Source organism: Mastomys coucha, unplaced genomic scaffold (assembly GCF_008632895.1).
Source record: "Mastomys coucha isolate ucsf_1 unplaced genomic scaffold, UCSF_Mcou_1 pScaffold13, whole genome shotgun sequence".
In the NCBI taxonomy this organism is placed as follows: Eukaryota; Metazoa; Chordata; class Mammalia; order Rodentia; family Muridae; genus Mastomys; species Mastomys coucha.
In genome coordinates, this window is record NW_022196895.1 from 69,353,044 (window position 1) to 69,366,593 (window position 13,550).

The 13,550-nt window shown below is 42.0% G+C and overlaps 1 long non-coding RNA gene across 1 annotated transcript in view; it reads left to right on the plus strand.

Annotated features, from left to right (window-relative positions):
• The window catches only part of LOC116087334, a 23,438-nt gene extending 11,416 nt beyond the window's left edge, over positions 1 to 12,022 (plus strand). The window contains exons 2-3 of the long non-coding RNA XR_004117373.1: positions 7,978 to 8,948; positions 11,752 to 12,022. This is a non-coding gene — a long non-coding RNA (uncharacterized LOC116087334). The remainder of the gene's footprint in view (positions 1 to 7,977; positions 8,949 to 11,751) is intronic.
• The last annotated feature ends 1,528 nt before the right edge of the window (positions 12,023 to 13,550 follow it).

Sequence of the window (13,550 nt, forward strand, 5' to 3'; positions counted from 1 at the left end):
CTACAGAGTGAGTTCCAGGACAGCCAGGGCTACACAGAGAAACCCTGTCTCGAAAAAACAAGAAAAAAGAAGAAAGAAAGAAAGAAACAAACAAACAAACAAACAAACAAAAAAAAACAGACATGCGCTGAGGTGTCAATTTTGAGGAGAGAGATTGCCAAAATTCAACTGGTCTTCCTGCCCAAGAAGTTGGAAAGGAGAAAGGAGAACTGAGAACACAGAGGATGAGAAATTCCAAACCACTTTGGGTTCAAACTACAAACAGGAGGCACCAATCACCTTGAAACTCAAAAATCATAGGAATGCCCCGAATCTGGCTGCCTGCAGTCCCTCCCACTGGGGGCAACACCACCCCTCCAGTCACACAGGCAAATGAGCTTGTCATCATGTGGCTGTCTTCAAAAATAGATCCTCCTACCCATAGCTTTGCAGCAGGTGTTTGTTTTGGTTTTGGTTTAGTTTGGTTGTTTATTCACTTTACATCCAGCTTACTGTCCTCCCCCCACTACCCCCCCCAAACACACTTAACACAATCCTTCCATCACCCCTCCTCCCTTCTTCTCTGAGTAGGTGGGGCCCTCCCTGGGTATCCCCCTACCCTGGCATATCAAGTCTCTCCAGGGCTAGGTGCATCTTCTCCCACTGAGACCAGACCAGGCAGTCCAGATAGCAGCACATATCCATACAGACAGGCAACAACTTTTGGGATAGCCCCTACTCCAGTTGTTTGGGATCCATAAAAAAACCAAGCTGCACATCTGCTACATATGTTCAGAGAGGCATATGTCCAGCCCATGTATGCTCTTTGGTTGGTGGTTCAGTCTCGGAGAGCCCCAAAGGTCTGTGTTAGTTGATTCTGTTGGTCTTCCTATGGAATTTCTATCTCCTTCAGGGCCCACACTTCATCCCTATATTCTTTTATAAGAGACCCCAAACTCCATCCACTGTTTAGCTGTGGGTGTCTGCATCTGTCTGAGTCGCCTGCTGGGTGGAGCCTCTAAGAGAACAGCCATGCTAAACTCCTATCTACAAGTATAACAATATTATTGTTAGTATCAGGGATTGGTGCTTGCCCATGAGATGGGTCTCAAGTTGGGCTGGTTATTGGTTGGCCATTCCCTCAGTCTCTGCTCCATCCCCCATCCCTGCATTTCTTGTAGATGGGATAAATTTTTAGGACAACAGAATCTTTCCTGGGGTGCAAGACACTCACCAGTCACCAAGTTAGCCAGAGACCATGACTCTGAGCTAGGTCTCTGAGCTAGGTCCTTGCTTGCCTCAGGTCAATGAAGACTAGAGATGTGGACTTTTGTGCAGAAGCATCAGAACAAACCTCATTAAGATTTACAGAAAGGTGAGAAACTGGGGGGGGGGGAATAAGAAATTAAGGGAAAGTGAGAGAAATTCCTTAAAGTTGGGAGGATTCCCAAAAAACACCCCCTAAATTCTTTACCTGCAGAAACTGGACAAAGGCTATGGTAATCTCTATCAAGTTTGTTTAATTTTCTGGGATACCATGAGTCAAGCCGGTGGAAGTCAGACACACTCTGTGGCAGTTCCCTAGCCCAATTGTGGGCTGTCCAGGTACTGTCCATCCAGCTAGGGGTTATTGAAGGCCCCCTCTGTCCACCTCTGTGTCGTGCTTTGTTAGCTGTTGACCTTGACTGTCTACAAGCTACTAGTCATGAGCTGCTGCCGCTATCTCTGGCCTTGCAGGTGTCCCAGATGCTGATAAATACACTAAACTGTCTTTCCTCACAGCTACTGAGAAGAATCTGTATTCTTAGAGCTCCTTTCTCCAGGATGACCTGTGCTCTCTTCCCTGGAGCCTTGTATTAGAAGCCATCCTTTCTTACAACTCTGGCGCAATTAGCTCCATTAGAAGCAGGCATATATGAAAAGACAATGGTGATATATATATATATATATACACATACACACATATCTGGCGCAATTACCTGCATTAGAAGCAGGCATATATGAAAAGACAATGGTGATATATATATGCATACACACACACACACACACACACACACACACACATATACACATGTTCCCTAGGGGTTTGAGGAAGAAGGGAGGCACTTGTACTGCTGTCCTGGACCCAACATCCCTTCCCTCCTCTGACCTGCTCCATTTGATCATCTCATATCCAGCTATAAGGATCCTTACCTGTCTTCCTAGGTCTCACTGTTTTAACCTTTAATCTTCCTTGTAACCCTACCTTCTGTACTCACTGCAACATATGCAACTTGCAGGTTTGACCATGGGCCCCTTTTCACTTTCAAGCTAGAGACAACTGGCTCCCGAATCTTCCTACTTTCTATGGTCAGTTCTCAACCCCTTTGTAACATCACAGCTCAAGTTAGGATTGATTCCACGTAGACTAAAGCTAAGTCCTCCAAGTGGTCTACAATGGCACGTTTATGGGAATACTTTTTCCCCAGCCAGGCAGTTGACTAAGTTTCCTAACAGCCAAATCTATATGCACACATCACCTTCTCATGTCACCATGCTTTGAACCATACCCTGGTCCAAGCCACTGTAGTTGGTACTCTCTTTACCACACTCTTAACTTTTGGTTGGAGATACATATACGTATGCATCACTAACCAACTATATATGTGTGTGTGTGTGTGTGTGTGTGTGTGTGTGTGTGTGTGTGTGTAATATTATCACCATCTAATACATTGAGTACTTTATGTACTGTTTAGTTTCTATGTCTTCCTTGTAGAATCTGTAAGTTCCCTAAAATAAAGGACCGTTTTTACTCACTAATTCATTCTAAATACTTAAGACAGCAACTGGGTCACAGGAAAAGATAAAGAGTCATCTGCTAAGTAAGTAAATAATATTCAGAACAGATAACTGATTCATCAAGCCAAAAAGTAGCAACTTCTTTTTGGTCAATCCTCTCCATGATCTCAGAAGAATACATCCTATGGGTCAGGTTAGCCTAGCAAACTGATAATCTGGCCAAAAAATGGTGAACTGAATTGGCAAAACTCAGAAGTTAAAAACAAAGTGTGTTGGGTATAGTGATGCACTTGGAAGATGGAGGCAGGAGGACCGGCCGGCAGTTCAAGGATATCCTCAGCTTCATAGTGAGTTCAAGACTAGCCTTGGCCACATGGGACTGCCTAAAAAAGAGAAAGTACCATTTCACAATGATTAGATATTAAAAACTCAGGGAGATAGAAGTGGAGACTACAGAAGAGCAGAGACCCTTGAACCAGATGAGAGCATCCATAGGAGCAAAGGTGAAGAGAGTGATGGTATTCTACGTCATGAGAGTGATGGCACTCTGTGATGAGAGTGATAGTACTCTATGTGATGAGAGTGATGGTACTCTACGTGATGAGAGTGATGGTACTCTATGTGGTGGGTCATTTCCTAGTGTAAGTTTAAATTGTACTGTTTGTCAGTCTCCTTCAAATCGTGTAAAATTGTTTTTCTTGGCTTTCTGTCAACTACTTATTTATATTCAAAGCTGATTTCAGTAATTTTTTCTCCTCCCTTGCTTCCTATAATTGTTGTTACTTTCTTTGGCTTTTCCTGCAAATTTTCATTCTTTTATACATTGTGTGCTTTATTTTGCTCTATTTCAACAGGTGTAACATCTTATTTAGACAGTTTTCGACTTTTCCTTACTTTTTTTGTGAGGGTATGTTGCTTTACTTTACAGGATTTTTGTATTATATTAACTAAGCATTTACATTGAGTACTTTAACTCAGTTCCCTTCCAATTCGGTGATCAACTGTACTAATCTTCCCCTTTTAACTTCAAAATCTGGCCAGGCAGTGGTGGCGCACACCTTTAATCCCAGCGCTTGGGAGGCAAAGGTAGGCAGATTTCTGAGTCAGCCTGGTCTACAGAGTGTGAGTTCCACATAGCCAGGGCTACACAGAGAAACCCTCGGAAAACAAACAAACAAACAAACAAACAAACAAACAAAAAACCCTTCAAAATCTGACCTTTTGAAATTGAGGTTGTCTTTCCCTTTAGATTCTAAATGAAATTTCTCTCTATATTAGGAAAGTCCACCTAAAATAGCATTATTCTCATTCTAACTAACCCGTATGCCTATTCCATACTACATCAAGTCCGAGTGGTAAGAGTACAAGTGTCCTTTCCAAGTCCCAATCTTAAGAAGAGATTTTTTTTTCACTCCTAGCTACAATGTTAGCCGTAGATCTTTGTGGCACACAGGAGTGGGGCATAGCCTGTGTATCACTTAAGTCTCTATTGCTGTGATGAAAGGCCATGACCAAAAGCAACCTGGGAGGAAAGGGTTCACTTGGCTTATATGTCCATATCATAGTTCATCCTCAGAGGAAGTCAGGGAAGAAATTCAAACACAACAGGAAACTGGAAGCAGGCGCTGATACAGAAACTGTGATGGAGGGGGCTGCTTATCAGCTTGCCTCAAGACTTGCTCAGCCTGCTTTCTAATAGAACCCAGGGCCACCAGCCCAGGGATGGCCCCACCCACAATGGGCCCTTTCCCATTAATCACTAAGAAAATGCCCTCCAGTCATGGTTTTCAACCTGTGGGTCACATATCTGATTTCCTGTACATCACAATTCATGAGACTAGCAAAATTATGATCATGAACTAGCAACAAACTTATTTTATGGTTAGGGTCACCACAACCTGAGGAAGAACATGAGTGTTGAAGGGTCGCCTCCCTAGGAAAGTTGAGAACCACTGCCCTCCAGGCTTTCCTGGGTACAACCTGATCTTATGGAGGCAATTTTTTTTTTTTTTCAATTGAGAGTCCTTTCTTCTCAGATGACTTCAGCATATGTCAAACTGACATAATCCAGCCAGGATAGTGTGCATGCATGCATGTATGTGTTTGTGCATGTGGAGGCCAGAGGACAGTCTCAGGTGTTGCTCTCAAGTTCTGTCCGTCTCACAGAGACGGTCTGGAACACATAGGCGAGGTTGGCTAGCCAGTAATTCCAAGCCTCTTCCTTCTCCTCCCCAAGCCCTTCTCTGTGGTATGTTGGCAAGCACACATGTGCCATGGCACTTGTGTATAGGTAGGAGGACAGAGGACATGTGGGAGTCCACTTTCTCCCTCTACCATTTGGGCCACAGGGATAAAACTCTGGTCATCAGACATGGCAACAAATGCCTTTGCCAGCTGAGTCATCGTGCTGGCCCCTACTTCTTAAAGTCCCAATTCACTTAAAACTCACCCACTTAACGTGTATGATTCTATACTTCAGTGTATTTACAAGGTTTTGAGGTGTCACTGTCAATTCTAGAACATATCCATTGTCCACAATAACTTTGTACCTAACAGTAGCTCCCCCTTTCTCCCTCCTATCCAGCCCTTGGGAAGTTCTGATCTTCTTACCTAATTTGAAATTTGATGGAAATAGAATCACAGTGAATTGTCTGTTGTGACTTATCTCTTTTATTTAACCAAGTGTGTTTAACATCTCTGCGTGTGCATCTGCAGAAGTATTTTACTCTTCTGTGCACATAAATATTTTAGTATATGTATGTCACAGTTTATCTACTAGTCTGTGGGCTTTTGATGTGTTTTCTTTTTAACCTCTATAAATATTGCTGTAACAAACCATCCTGTACATGTTTTTGTCTTTTCTTTTGATATGTGTGTGTGTTAGTAGGGATTAAACTTAGAACCTTCTGAATGATAAGAATTCTATCACTAAACTACACCCTCAGCCCTTTTAAAAGAGGATCTTGTTAAGTTCCCTGTGGTTGCCGTCAAACATGCGGTCCCCCTGCCTTACTCTCTCAAGTAGCGGGGGTCATAGGCAGCCTGTGCCATACCTGGCACCATTGATGAGCCTTTACCTATTAGATAAGCTTTAAAAGATCTGAAATAAACTCCCTTCTTTGGTCTGGTAATATTTTGTTGAGATTTATGTGTCTATTTTCATGAAAATTTTTTATTTGTAATTTTGTTTTGTTTTTGTCTGGTTTTACAATAGATACCAGATTCATAAATGAAAAAGTATTCTTTCTTCTTATTATTTTTCTACAAGAGACTGTAAATTTCTCTTAATTTTTCTCTAAATGATTAATAACTTTCTCCAGTGAAACCTGAAGGCATCTTTTGTGGAAGCTTTTCAATGATGAGCTCCATTTCGTCAGATTGTATGTTTCATCTTACTTGAACTTTAACAATTTGTAGATGGGAAATTAAGAACTAAAGTTGTCTGTGCTATTCTTCTTTTAACTCTTTAATAAGTACAGAATCTACACTGACTGCCGCCACTTCTTTGTTGATACTAGCAACTTGTATCTTCTCTTTGGTATACATTGATAAAGGTTTGTCAATTTTATTGATTTTTTTTTCTAAGAAATACTGACATTGATTTTCTCTGTCTTTCCTTGTTTTTTTGTTTGTTTGTTTTTTGGGTTTTTTATTGTTGTTTTGTTTTGTTTTTTTGAGATTTCTCTGTGTAGCCCTGGCTGTCCTGGAACTCACTCTGTAGACCAGGCTGACCTCGAACTCAGAAATCCACCTGCCTCTACCTCCCAAGTGCTGGGATTAAAGGCATGTGCCACCACTGCCCATTGTTTTTCCTTGTTTTAAATTTTACTTATTTTTACTTTTTTGTTAGTTCCTTCTATCTACTTTTAGGCTTATTTTTCTGTTCATTTTCTAGTTTGGGGTTTTGGTTTTTTGGTTTTTTTGGTTTTTTTTTTTTTGAGACTTTTCTCTAATATATTTAGTGCCACAAACATCTAAGCTCTGCTGCATAAATTGTATTGGTTTAACTTCCTCTTGTTGTGACAAAAGCAACTTAAAGAATGGGTCCATTTGGTTCATGATTCCATGTTACAGTCCATCATTTCAGGGAAGCCAGGAGGCAAGCACCCAAGGCCAAGTCACAGGCGTGTGCAGGGCCGAGAAAGAATCAATATATCCATGCCGGCCAGTCCTCAGCTTACTTCTCTCCCTTTAGAGTCTAGGATCCTGCCGGGCGGTGGTGGTGGTGGCGGTGGCGCACGCCTTTAATCTCAGTACTTGGGAGGCAGAGGCAGGTGGATTTCTGAGTTCGAGGCCAGCCTGGTCTACAAAGTGAGTTCCAGGACAGCCAGGACTATACAGAGAAAAACCAAAAAAAAAAAAAAAAAAAAAAAAAAAAAAAAAAATAGAGTCTAGGATCCAAACCCAAAGAACAGAGCCACCCAATTTTAGGCTGGGTCTCTCCACATCAGTCAACAGGAGACACTCCCTCACACGTGTGCCTATCAGCCAGCGTCATTGAAACACTCTTCCTAGGTCATTCTATATTGTGTTAAGCTCACAATTAAAAGTAACTTTATTTTTATGCAAACTAATGTACATTTTTATTTCACATGAGGCATCTCAATGACCCATGGGTTATTTATAAATGTACTCCATAATTTCTATGTATTTAAATATTTTCTTATTCCCTTTCCATTACTGAGTTCTAGCTTGCTTTTCATTACAGCCAGTTCACAATTCACATAATCTTGCCTCTTGTGTTTAATGAGGTTTGTTTTTACACTTCAGATAAGGTTTACATATACGAATGCCAAAATGGAGACTTACATTTATATTTTGCTATTTTTAGTATGTAAATATCAATTTACATACTAAATTGATTTACATACTAAATTGATAAGCAGAATGTAAGTGTCAATTAAATCCTATTGGCTTGCATTGTTTGGTTTTATTAATGTTATTTACCTGTGTATTTAGTGGTAATTCTACTAATGACTGAAGTAGACACATTCAAGTCAACTACAACTATGGATTTCTCCGTTTCTCTTATTTTGCCACATTTTCATTTTCATGTATGTTTTAAGGTCTGTTAGATGAACTTATAGTCAAGACAACATTACCTTAGTCTAGCTAAATTAGTGTTTTTATAGCTCTGTTATACAGCATAAATAATTCATATTAAATATTTTAAATGTACAAACCAGATTCTTGGTTTTTCACTGTGGTTCATTTTTAAAGCAGTTTTAGAAATCCAGAAAAAGTGAGTAGAAACTAGAGTTTCTGAACATCTTGGAAGAGCATCTTCACTGCCACTGAATCCACTATCCTCCACGGAAGAGCATCTTCACTGCCACTGAATCCACTATCCTCCACGGAAGAGCATCTTCACTGCCACTGAATCCACTATCCTCCACGGAAGAGCATCTTCACTGCCACTGAATCCACTATCCTCCACGGAAGAGCATCTTCACTGCCACTGAATCCACTATCCTCCACGGAAGAGCATCTTCACTGCCACTGAATCCACTATCCTCCACCCACTCCTTCTTTCTTCCTTTACTCTCAGAAATCACTAATATTTGCACTCTCTTTTTACAAGGAATTGTAGTCTGATATATTAGGTAAGATAAGTGCTGTAAAATGTGCAAAAAAATGTATACAATATTCAATATACAATATTCAAACTGGAAGGCCATATCAGTTTCTATGGCTGTGACAAATATCTGGGAGAAACTAGTTAAAAGAAGAACTATTTCTATTATCTCACAGTTTGGGGGGTGGGTTATAGCCCAAGGACAGTTGGTTCTGTTGCTTCTCCTGTGGTAAGGCACATCATCATTGTAAAAGAGCACAGACGTTCACCTCAGGGCAGTCACAAAGCAGAGCGTGAGTAAGCAGGCTTGCCCGGTGGGATGCTTCTGCCTTTTATCCCACCCAGTCCTCCTCCATGCTCTCCGGTGGTGCCATCCCCACTCAGAATACATCATTCCCCGACAGCTGCTGTCTCACATGCCAAGTGCTCTAAATGATCCTCATAAATTTCTAGGCATCTCTCAACCCATTCAAATTGATAATCGAACATCACCCTGAGGCAGTGAGACAAGAGGTTCACAGCCTGAGTTACACAGTGAGATCCCATCTCGAAACAAAGTGCAAACATTAGAGTGGCATGAAATGAAACCAGAGGTGTGGAAGCACTCCAGATACAGGTAACCTCATACTTTGTTAAGAAACAGTGACATCCATTAGCAAAATAATAGTGTTATGTTACCCCCTAGAGCCTATGATCTAGTCAGTTTAGGACATTCAATGGTACCAGGCATCTATTCCAGTTTGTGAAGCAGGCTTTCAGTCCAATTAGAAACCGGTTGGTTACTCCTCTAACATCTGTGCCACTGTTCTATCACTGGGCGTATTTTGCCAGGCCATTAGACCTCAGAGAGCACACAGATAGGTAAAACTATTGACTACCTTCCTCTCTAGTAACATGCACAGAGCTTTCTAACACTGTGAAAGCCATTTAGTGGGAAACTGTCCCTCTGAATTCTTATTTTTACACCTATAGATTAGTGTTATCTTTCAGCCCTCATTGAAGAAGCTTTCTTTTACAAGAGACGGTGATTAATTCAGAGACCTACAACAGATCAATGTGCAGAAAATAAGAGACTCTCTACAGCATGCACCTCTGCACGGGACATCTGTATCACACCCACTCCCCGAGTTCCAGGACCACCACAGAAGAGGGGATGGAAAGAGTCTAAGAGCCAGAGATAGTGGATATTGTCAGTAAAACAGCATTTGCCGGGATGACCGTGGTGGGGCACACATTAACTTGCAGCATCTGTGGTTGTATGCACAAGCCAGCCAAAATCCCAACATGGATCCGGGGAAGCGCTCATGAAGTCCCAACCCTAGCTCAGGAACTCTTGGCAACTGGTGGCTGCTGGGAGAGTGAATGTTGTCTTCAAGGATGCGGCCCTTGGACGGGATCCCACGCGCTAGTCTAGAGTCCTTTTTCATGCACATACCGGAAACAATAAATGCTTTATTGTTTTTTTTTTTTCTTTTAAGAACACACCAAGTTGGAAAAGAAATATAGTGCGGGTACAGGAGAGGAATTGAAGGGAAGAGAATGAATGGGCAGGCAATTTGGTGAAAAAACAATATACTCAAGTATAAAATTCTCTAGCTGGGCGGTGGTGGCACACGCCTCTAATCCCAGCACTTGGGAGGCAGAGGCAGGCAGATTTCTGAGTTCGAGGCCAGCCTGGTCTACAGAGTGAGTTCCAGGACAACCAGGGCTATACAGAGAAACCCTGTCTTGAAAAAAAAGAAAAAGTATAAAATTCTCAATTACATGTATTTCCTGCACCCCAGAAAATGAATACAAAGTACAAGACTGGAGAGAAGAATATTGTTTTAGAGCCTATTACATTATGTTATCATGTAAATGAGACAGATGTGGACTGCGGCAATGATGACTCTCAATTTTTTACTGTCAACAGTCTTTCTACAAGAGTGTGTGGGGCTTTGTCCCCACTCCAGGGAACTCTCTAGGTGCCAATCAACTGCCGCACACCTTAATTATATTCCCTCCTCGGTGCCAATACCACTCAATCTCTAGCTCCTTTCTTCCCTGGAGGGGAAGAGGTTAAGCACAGAGCTAAAAGTTCCAAAGTTCTAATCAATGTTTGTTCTCTCAGGGGACTAGTCTCCAAAAAAGCTCCTATTACTCAGGAAATCTCAAGAGATTTAAAAATTCTATGCCCAGCATCAGTTTCTGCATAAACTGGGTGTGGCGTGTGACTGTTACCTCAGCACTCACAAACTGGGAGCAGGAGGATCGGGGCTCAGTTATCCTTAGCTACAGGATAAGATCAAGGTCATCTTGGGCTTCAAGAGACCTGAAAAACAAAAACAAAACAAACTTAAGGATCTGGTAAAATAGAGTCCCAGTGAAGCATCGAGAGTCATGGCTAGACTGCTGTGTATAGAAACAGTTTATTTAGAATGAGACAGCGTGGCAAGAGGGGGTGTGATTCAAAGGAGAGATTCTATACTAAAACCGAAAGTTGAGCATGCTTCTGGGACAATTTTGAGCATACTGAAGAACCTGAAATCCAAGGCAGAATAAGTCATCTCCAGGAAATGTAACTCTCTGGGCACCAAGCAGCCATTATACTCCTAATTTTGATATTACCTGAAGAAGCACACAGCCCTTGTTTGGAGCTCTTCAGGCAGGTACTGCTCATCCCCTAGCCTACAGAAATTATCCTGCCTTAAAATACCAAGTGTGCATCTAGTCTAGGCTGCTGGGACGGGGCGCAGGCCTCAGTTTCAGGAATACACACTTAGCCGTCTTCAAACTTCTTCTCAGCTGCTCTCCTACAAAGACAAACATCTTCAGTTTTGCTTGGTTTGTAGTTGATTCAGTCTTCATATTAAAACTGAATAGATTTAAAAGGCTAGGCTCAACAATCAGCCTGCTATTGGATGGACAGTACAGTTTCAAAGAACCTTAAAACAACAGCCCATTGTATCTAACTGCATCATAATCAGCAGCTAAGGAATAAAAGGGAAATCCGAGTCAGCTGCAAACTTAATGTGTTGCAGGGCTGGGCAAGGGCAGAAGGGACTGGTATGTTTGATGGATATAATGAAAAGCCCAGTAAATATAAAAGCTATATATTTATAGCAAAGAAAATCTAGAAGTTGCTTCACAAGCAAGATTCAATATAAGACAATAAATTTAGGCCCGAATGGAAAGGTTGGTAAGTTTCGATATTTCCTGCCTTATTCATAAATCACAATATTGATCACATATAAATTAATGCATGAATATATATTTGTGTATGGGGACACATGAAACCTCATTTATTATGTGAAAGTGAACGAGGAAGCAACTTTTTTACAGTGAACACCTAAATTAGACCACTTAGCATCTTTGTAAAACTCTGAAGTGAATCTCATCTTTGTGGACCTAATGTGCATGATCTGTCTTTCCATTCTCAGTGGTGGACCAGCACTCCTGATGCTAGCTGTTGCTTCAGGGCCTGGGAAAGAGAATTTAAGACAATTCACAAAAAGAGAGGCTGCCAAGAGGTTCTATTTGCATTATACTATATTCCTTTCCAGTAACCAATATATCCACTGCTTTCTCCCTTGGTGGATATGCTTCTGTAAAAATCCTACCTAAATAAACTGAAACATCAGGCAATAACCAGTGCATATTCAATAAGCGAACGTCTAGTCACTGGTTATTTACTGTATGTTTTAAAAGACTCAGTCCCCTGAAGACACCATTAACTATGCTCTGGAGGCAAATCTTAGTTGTAGTGAACCAGTGAGGAGCCACCAAACTGGAAAAGTAGGTAAGATCTCGTAGAGAGAGTCAAGCAGTGGTGGGAAGGGGAACCAAGTACAACAGCAGGAGGCCAAAGACACAGAAGAGGACGATAACAAAAATATCTAGATTATATTGGGAAGAGTCTCTGGGGGAAGGGCAGCCCAGCTGGGTTGGACAGTTCAGAGTAGAGGGTGGGGTATGCTAGCCAAATCCTGTAACTGATAGCGACTGAGGGATGCTGGGTAAACCTAGAGGACAGGTCCGCTTTGACGTGTTAAATGGGTACCTCAGCCCCACCCCCACCCCAGTGCGCCCCACCCCCACCCCAGTCTGCCCCATCCGCCTTTGAAACTAAACACACATTTCATAAATTAAGACTTCTGTAAACTCAGTCAAACCCGGGAAGTTTTCAAACGTCGTACAACTTGGTAACCTATTGACTTTTAGAACTAATCCCCTAACACAGGTATACTAGATCAAAATATTCAGACTATGCCCCTTCCTGTCAGTGTGAGAAGTGGTGGCCATTATCTTTAAAAACGTGATTTCCCTACCTGTAGCTAGAACCAGAGATAGTCCAGAGCTCATTCTCTGAGAGCTGTCATTACAGACCTAGCCACCGTGTTTCTATAATACCTTTATATCCTGGCATGGTTGGGAACCCATGCTCCACAGCTACGTCTACAAACGAGCATTTAGGACAGCTAGAGCGTGAAACCTTGAGGTAACAGGGAAGGTTTAGTATTAGTTAAAATTCTCCAGCCCTTTTGATTAGGCTGCAAAAAGCTCTTGGATCACAAAATAGTGAATGGGAGCCATTAATCCCGCTGTGGTGGTGATAGAAGCCAAGAGTACTACCTGCAGTTGTATCGTCACAAACTGTATGCCACACGATCTAGAGAATGAATCCAATACAGTGGGAGAGATGAAGGTACACTTCAAACCTCAAGAGAGCTAGAGTTTTTCGTGGCAAAACGTACTTGAAACGTGGCTGGTGTGAAGTGAATTGAATCGACATATGCTATAGGTGGAAAATGCTCTGGAAGAGGTAGTATGAGGGGAAAAAATGCTGATTGTAGCATTACGTCGCTTACATGTCAAAATGACAGTATTTGGGACGCAGTGAAGTAGGTGTTATATTAATAATGGGGGCACTAGAAACTTTACAGTTCCACTGTTACTTGAACTCTCTCCCTTAAAGCACGCGGGAGGTCTCGGCTATCCAGAAAAGGCCTAGCTGGTACTAAAGGGAAGGGTAGGGCTTGGGTTAAAGAACAGGACAATCCCAACTCATTGCCTTTCAAAAGCCCCGAGGACTTAAAATTCAGCTCTCCGGGCCCCAGACTAAGGAACCAGCGCCGCGAGAGAAGTTTGAGGAGGTGCAGTCCCGGGAAAAGAAGGCCCAGGAGCCACGCGGCTCAGGAAACCACCCCCGCGAGTGGCTAGGCTGGCACTCCGGCTCCGC